Source organism: Leuciscus leuciscus (genome assembly GCF_965113295.1).
Source record: "Leuciscus leuciscus genome assembly, chromosome: 9".
In the NCBI taxonomy this organism is placed as follows: domain Eukaryota; kingdom Metazoa; phylum Chordata; class Actinopteri; order Cypriniformes; family Leuciscidae; genus Leuciscus; species Leuciscus leuciscus.
In genome coordinates this window covers 6,080,677-6,089,338 of record NC_138733.1, presented here as the reverse complement: position 1 = coordinate 6,089,338, position 8,662 = coordinate 6,080,677, and positions in this window count along the sequence as shown.

Sequence of the window (8,662 nt, the reverse complement as noted above, 5' to 3'; positions counted from 1 at the left end):
CTCATGCATCCTTCAGCTGAAAGACAGTGAATCTGAACATGTTTATTGTCTTTAGGGGCTTCACAATATTGGGAAAAATTACATTGCATTATTTTATCTTTCTGCGATAGCCTATATATTGCGATATGAAAACAATTTCACCAGATGACTTGAATAGGTCTATTTGGAAAGAATGAATCATTCTAGAATGACTGGGCTGATTTTTTAATTAAGTAAATCAGCATAGAAAGTAATAAACAAATTACAAGCATATAAATACAATAGAACAAAGATATAGATGAAAAACATTTTCAGGTAAATCTAACTGTATTTGGGTACAGAGTCAGACATTGAATAATCAAATGTAAATGGACCAGTGACAAATAAGGTTCTCTTACGAGAGGTCTCTCGTACTGCGTAAGTATCTTACGCTAGGGGAAAATCCCTTTTCCGCGAGATATTGAAGGCAAAAAATTTTCCTTAATTTTGTATTATTGTAAAACGCGTTGCGGCAGCATACAGACATAGGCAAGACGGCTCGTGTGCCTATTGGCTGTTCTGCGGCAACTGCAGCAGCCTATCGAGCGAGGCCTAGCGTGACGTCAGACCCAATGATGGTGCTTCGCGCCCACTGCGTCACGTCCTGCCGAAACGGGCGTGGCTTAGGCCTATAAATACAGCTCGCAGGCAGCTGATATCTGATTTTTCATCTCTTCAGCGAAGAACACGCATCGCTGGATCCGGAGAGAAGCCGCGCCGTCTGAGGAAGCACTTGCAGCGGGACGAGTCGTCACTGAAGTCGCTGGCCGCGCCGCCTTCAATCGCCTTCCTGCTGCTCTATCCGGCGCCTATATCCTTTACACTCTCTGTTGTGTGTGTGTTCGCCGCCACTGTCTAAAAGAGCTTGCGTCTTTTTAAAGATGCCTTCCTGCGGCTCGTGCAGAGCCACACTCAGCGATGGGGACCGCCACGTTATCTGCGTTTCCTGCCTGGGTGAGGATCATGCAGCTCTCGCGCTCGCTGACGGCGGCTGCCATCACTGCAAGCTACTGCCTATGGCGACTCTGAGGACTCGCCTGGCATATTTCACTGAGACTGCACCTCCGCCCGCTGTAGTGCCGCGCCGTAAAAAGCGCCGTGCTCAGCGGGTCCCGAAACCTTCCCCCACCCATCAAAGCTCGCCGGTTCGCCTGCCAGCTTCACCGGCTTCGTCAGTGTCTCTTCCTGACGGACAGCGGCCGCCGTCTGCCGCCGCTTCCGTCGATGACGCTGATGAAAAAGCCGCATTGGGGGAGGATGATTCCTGTTCTCTCCTGGCATCGGGCAGTGTGGATTGGGCGAGCTCTGTGGATTTCGTGCCCTCTGTCCGCGCATCGTCAGGCAAAAGAGCTAGCATCGAGTCAGAGCTGATGCGCATACTCGCACAGGCCGCGGCGAGCCTCGGCCTCGAGTGGTCTATGCCTGAGCAGCCTGCTCACAACCGGCTGGATGGATATTTTCTTCCCGGGGAGCGCGCTTCGCCTGCATCCAGACCAGCGCCCTTTCTTCCTGAGTAACACGAAGAAGTCGCTAAGTCTTGGAACGCCCCCTTCTCAGCTAGAATGCGCTCTTCTGTTTCGCTAGCATTCTCCGCTGTTGACGATGCTAAAAACAGAGGTTACCATTCGCTGCCGCCGGTCGAAGATGCGATAGCAGCCCACCTTTGCCCGCCCTCCGCTGGACGGCGCGCTAAGCTGGCTCTGCCTTCAAAAGCTTGCCGCATGACGTCAACCCTGCTCGGTCGCGCTTTCTCCGCCGCTGGGCAGGCTGCGTCAGCGCTGCATACTATGGCCACACTAGCTGACGCGTTTTTGTCCCCAAATACGAGGACACCACGTCCTAGTCCGTTCGGACAACATGTCAGTGGTGTCCTACATAAATCGCCAGGGCGGCCTCAGGTCCCGAAACCTGCACAGGCTGACAGAACGCCTCCTGGTGTGGGCTCAGCGCAACCTGCTCTCGCTGAGAGCAGCGCATGTGCCAGGGCTCCTAAACGTAGGACCGGACAGACTGTCCAGAAACAATGTTCCGACAGGCGAGTGGTCTCTACACCCACAGACGTCCAGCTGCTGTGGAAGAAATTCGGCAGAGCGGAAGTAGACCTGTTCGCGTCTCAAGAAAACGCTCACTGTCTGGAATTTTTCTCCAAGAGCAGGGACGCGCTGGCTCATGTATGGCCCCGCCGCCCGCTCTATGCCTTTCCTCCAGTCTCTCTCCTGCCTCAGGTGATAGAGCGGATCAGGGAAGAAGGATGCTCAGTGCTACTCGTAGCGCCGTTCTGGAAAAAACAACCCTGGTTCCCAGTTCTGATGCAGCTAGCGAGCACTGCCCCATGGCCAGTGCCAGTGAGGAGGGACCTCCTCTCTCAGGCAAAGGGCTCGATTTGGCATCCGCGCCCAGAGCTGTGGTCCCTTCATGTTTGGGCCATCAACGGGTACCTGCTGACCTCCCAAGCGGAGTGTTAAACACGATCACGCAGGCTAGAGCTCCGTCTACGCGACGTCTCTATTCCTAGAAATGGTCAGTGTTCTCCAGCTGGTGCACAGCTCGTGGCTTGTCGCCCCCAGACTGTGGGGTGACGGAGGTTCTCTCCTTCCTACAAGAGCTGTTGGACAAGGGCAGGTCCCCTTCCACGCTCAAAGTTTATGTGGCGGCCATAGCAGCGTTCTCAAAAACAACGCTTGGTCAGTCAATAGGAAGGAACGATTTAGTCATCCGCTTCCTTAGAGGAGCTAAGAGACTAAATCCTCCCAGACCTCCCTCAGTCCCGTATGGGACCTTTCTGTGGTACTGGAGGCCATGAAAGGTGACCCATTCAAGCCTTTACAGACGATTGATCTTAAACACCTGTCTTTCAAGACAGTGTTTCTTCTGGCTCTCACTTCGGTGAAGCGCATAAGGGACTTACACGCGCTCTCAGTAAGCGGAGTTTGGGCCTAATGACTCAAGAGTTATACTCAAACCTATTCGGAAGCACGGTTATGTTTCAAAATCCCTCAACACACCGTTTAGGGCGCAGGTCATTTCCCTGTCAGCCCTACCGGTCTCTGACGAGGAAGGAGACGTGAGCTTCCTTTGTCCAGTCAGGGCATTAAGAGCTTATGTGTCTCGCTCATCTGTCTTCAGACAGACGGAGCAGCTCTTCATTTCGTTCAGCGGACGTTCCAAGGGACTAGCCGCGTCGAAACAGAGCCTATCCAGATGGATAGTTGACGCCATTGTGCTGGCGTACACTTCCAAGGGTATGCAGTGCCCGTTGGGTGTCAGAGCGCACTCCACGAGAAGCATGGCTTCGTCGTGGGCCTGGTCAAGTGGGATTGCCTTGCAAGATATATGTATGGCGGCAGGCTGGGCCTCCCCGTCTACATTTTTGAGGTTTTATAACCTAGAGGTTCCCGCCTTACAGGCCAGGCTGTTGTCGGTCTAAATATACCAGTACTGTCTGTTCTGATGCTATCGGTTCAGAATACTGTGTCTGCTGAGCACTGCTCGATGAGCAATGCTCGCTGATCGACCGCAAAATGCTTATGGGTAAATAAATAAGACCCACAATTTTCCATCAGCTCAGGCCGTACTCCGCCCTGTCTGTATGATGTAATTTGCGTCTAAGGGACGCTGCTGTATGGGTCGTTCCGCCCCTCCCTCTTCCCGGACTCCCTGTGAGTTCCCCTGGTGATTATGCACTATATGAACCCCGGGCTTTCGCCCTTGGGTCTTTGGTGTCAGATCCCAGCACGCACGGCGTTTTACATTGGGTCCCCTAGCGTAAGATACTTACGCAGTACGAGAGACCTCTCGTAAGAGAACGTACTCGGTTACTAACGTAACCTCGGTTCTCTCTAGAAGAGGGAACGAGTACTGCGTATCTTGCTGTGCATGCACACGCTCTGGTTAGCTTCGGTGATGAAAAACCAGATATCAGCTGCCTGCGAGCTGTATTTATAGGCCTAAGCCACGCCCGTTTCGGCGGGACGTGACGCAGCGGGTGCGAAGCACCCTCATTGGGTCTGACGTCACGCTAGGCCTTGCTCGATAGGCTGCTGCAGTTGCCGCAGAACAGCCAATAGGCACGCGAGCCGTCTTGCCTATGTCTGTATGCTGCCGCAACGCGTTTTACAATAATACAAAATTAAGGATAATTTTTTGGCTTCAATATCTCACGGAAAAGGGATTTTCCCCTAGCGTAAGATACTTACGCAGTACTCGTTCCCTCTTCTAGAGAGAACCGAGGTTACGTTAGTAACCGAGTACGTTTTCAACTGATAAAAAATCAAATAGGTTAAAACTGCACATCAAAGTAGTTATTATCTTTATGGGGATTTTTTTTACTTATTACTAAAATCTCAATTTTAAACAATGTATTTTAAGCGGTTTAACTGAGAATCATGTGACGACACCAGTCAAAATGTCATACGGGATAACGTTAATGCATTTTCAAAATATTATGATATTAAAAGTTTTCAAATCAATAATAGCCTACTTAATGAATATATAAAGTGATGCAGTAAACAATATTTAGAGCTAAAAAAAAAATAAAAAAAATGCACAACTATTTTTTCTCATTATATTGTGATTTCTTCAACCATGACCCTACTTGTTCAAGTTCTTTACCCACATTTTAACACTGCAATGTGATTTAAAATGCAAAATGTCTGAAAATGTTTTACAGGACTTGGTATCATGTTATTATTGTTTCCTCAACTCCAAAAAAACTCCCAAAAAAACAGCGTTATCCCTCCTGACATAAATTGTTACTTGGTATGACACCATACGAGTTAACACATGAATTGTCATTTTTACAACACTTACACATAATAATGTTCATAACATAATCATAACAGAACATAATCATAACAGAAGTACCTTGAATCACTAAATTTCATTAAATGAACACTACATTTTTTTATAGACATTGTCTAAAATAACTGAAGCATTTAGAATAAAACGACAACCAATGGAATTTTGCATGCAGATCTCATTGCACCTCATCTCATTAAACCTTCTCCAATCTTGGTTGCACAGTTGAGCACTGCGATTAGAGTATGGCCATGGCCTGTTCTTAAAGGGGCGGATTCCCCAATATGACAGGTTGGACAATAATTAAATGTAATTGTAATTGAATATTATTATGAATTTTTGCTAATATTCAACTAAACAATGTTAATGATATGTTAATATAACAATTTGAATGAAAATTATACAAAGTGAAGCTGAAAACTGTATATGAATATAGTGTCAAACACGTCATCCAAGATAACGGACGACATTATGGGCAGTTACAGAAAATAACTGTTATCCTATATGACACAATTTTTATCCGGTATGACAAAACGTACTCGGTTACTAACGTAACCTCGGTTCTCTCTAGAAGAGGGAACGAGTACTGCGTAATATATCTTACGCTAGGGGAAAATCCTTTTTCCGCGAGATATTGAAGCCAAAAATTATCCTTAATTTTGTAATAATGCAAAACGCGTTGCGGCAGCACGCAGACATAGGCGAGGCAGCTCGCGCGCCTATTGGCTGCTCTGCGGCAACTGCAGCAGCCTATCGAGCGAGGCCTGGCGTGACGCCAGACCCAATCAGGGCACTTCGCGCCCGCTGCGTCACGTCCCGCCGAAATGGGCGTGGTCTAGGCCTATAAATACCGCTCGCAGGCAGCTATTATCTGTTTTTTTTATAATCGAAGCAACCAGAGCGTGTGCATGCACGGCAAGATACGCAGTACTCGTTCCCTCTTCTAGAGAGAACCGAGGTTACGTTAGTAACCGAGTACGTTCTCTTACGAGAGGTCTCTCGTACTGCGTAAGATATCTTACGCTAGGGGACCCAATGCAAAACGCCGTGCATGTTGAGATCTGACACCAACGACCCAGGGGCGAGAGCCCGGGGTACATATAGTGCACAATCACTCAGGGAACTCACAGGGAGTCCGGGAAGAGGGAGGGGCGGAGCCGCACTCTTCCATATATGGCAGCGTCGCTTAGACGCGAATTTCATCATACAGACAGGGCGGGGTACGGCCTGAACTGATGGAGAAAATATGGGTCTTACACAGTTTGCCCAGGCACATTTTGTGCTACTGCTTTTCACTGTCGATCATCGAGCTGTGCTCAGTAGACGCAGCATTCTGAGCTGATAGCATCAGGTCAGATAATACTGGTTAACTTAGACCGACAGCAGCCTGGCCTGCAGGGCGGGAACCTCTAGGTTATAAAACCTTATAAATGTAGACGGGGAGGCCCAGCCTGCCGCCGTACAAATATCTTGCAAGGCAATCCCACTCGACCAGGCCCACGAAGAGGCCATGCCTCTCGTGGAGTGCGCTCTGACGCCCAACGGGCACTGCATGCCCTTGGAAGCGTATGCCAGCGCTATAGCGTCAACTATCCATCTGGATAGGCTCTGTTTCGACGCGGCTAGTCCCTTAGAACGCCCGCTAAACGAAACAAAGAGCTGCTCCGTCTGTCTGAAAGCAGACGAGCGAGACACGTAAGCTCGTAATGCCCTGACTGGGCAAAGGAGGCCCGCGTCTCTTTCCTCATCAGGGACCGGTAGGGCTGACAGGGAGATAACCTGCGCCCTAAACAGTGTGTTGAGTGACTTTGGAACATAACCGTGCTAAGGGTTTGAGTATAACTTTCGAGTCATTAGGCCCAAACTCCATGCACGTCGCGCTCACAGAGAGCGCGTGTAAGTCCCCTATGCGCTTCACTGAAGCGAGAGCCAGCAGGAACACCGTCTTGAAAGACAGATGTTTCAAATCAATTGACTGTAAAGGCTCGAATGGTGCACCTTTCATGGCTTCCAGAACCGTAGAAAGGTCCCATACAGGGACTGCGGGAGGTCTGGGAGGATTCAGTCTCTTAGCCCCTCTAAGGAAGCGGATGACTAAATCGTTCCTTCCTATTGACTGACCAAGCGTTGTTCCTGAGAACGCTGCTATAGCCGCCACATAAACTTTGAGCGTGGATGGGGCCCTGCCCTTGTCCAACAGCTCTTGTAGGAAGGAAAGCACCTCCGTCACTCCACAGTCTGTGGGTGACACGCCACGGGCTGTGCACCAGCCCGAAAACACTGACCATTTCGAGGAGTAGAGCCGTCTCGTAGACGGAGCTCTAGCCTGCGTGATCGTGTTTAATACTCCTTTAGGGAGTCCAACATGTACCCGTTGATGGCCCAGACATGAAGGGACCATAATTCCGGGTGAGGATGCCAGATCGAACCGTGGGCCTGTGAGAGGAGGTCTCTCCTCACTGGTACTGGCCACGGGGCAGTACTTGCTAACTGCATCACGATTGGGAACCAAGGTTGGTTTTCCCAGAACGGTGCTACCAGCAGTACTGAGCATCCTTCTTCCCTGATCCGCTCTATCACCTGAGGCAGGAGAGAGACGGGGGGAAAAGCATAGAGCGGGCGGCGGGGCCACACATGGGCCAGCGCGTCCCTGCTCTTTGAGAAAAATTCCGGACAGTGAGCGTTTTCTTGAGACGCAAACAGGTCTATTTCCGCTCTGCCGAATTTCTTCCATTCGCCTGCCGGGACATTGTTCCTGGACAGTCTGTCTGGCCCTATATTCAGGAGCCCTGGCACGTGCGCTGCTCTGAGCGAGCGCAGGTTGCGCTGAGCCCACACCAGGAGGCGTTCCACTAGCCTGTACAGGTTCCTGGACCTGAGGCCGCCCTGGCGATTTATGTAGGACACCACAGACATGTTGTCCGAACGGACCAGGACGTGGCGTCCTTTTATTTGGGGACAAAAACGCGTCAGCGCGTTGTCCACTGCCAGCATTTCGAGGCAGTTTATGTGTAGGAGCTTCTCCCGTTCCGACCACTGGCCGAAGAACGGTTTGCCCTCGAACAGTGCTCCCCATCCCGAGGTGGACGCGTCCGTGGACACCACTTTCACCCTCGAGGAAGTTCCCAGGCTTACACCTGACTGGTACCAGTCGTTCGCTCTCCAAGGTTTCAGAGCTGTGACGCACTGCTGATTGACCCTGAGGGGAAGCAAACCGGGTGCCCACGCTCGTCGTGGGACTCGCGCTTTCAGCCAAAACTGCAGCGGGCGCATGCGGAGCAGGCCCAGCTGGAGTACTGATGATGCTGAGGCCATGAGACCTAGCATCTTCTGAAATCTCTTGAGCGGGACAGACGCGCCGCAGCGGAACGACTTCGCTGTGCGTTGAATGTCTACTGTGCGCTGTGGTGATAGCCGCGCTATCATGGACAGCGAGTCCAATTCTGAGCCCAGGAAAGATATCTTCTGACTGGGTGACAGAGAGCTCTTCGCCCAATTGACACTGAGACCCAAATTCTCGAGGTGATCGAGTAAAACGGTCGTGTGTTCTATGAGCACTGAGCGAGATTGCGCTAGAATCAGCCAATCATCCAAATAGTTCAGTACTCGCATGCCTCTCATTCTGAGGGGTGCGAGCGCCGCGTCCATGCACTTCGTAAACGTACGGGGTGCCAGGGACAAACCGAACGGCAGGACTGTGTACTGATATGCCTGGCCCTCGAAGGCGAATCTCAAATATCGCCTGTGACGTGACGCTATCTGTATTTGAAAATACGCGTCTTTCAGATCTATTGACACAAACCAATCTCCTTGGCGAATCTGCACGAGGATTTGTCTGGTCGTGAGC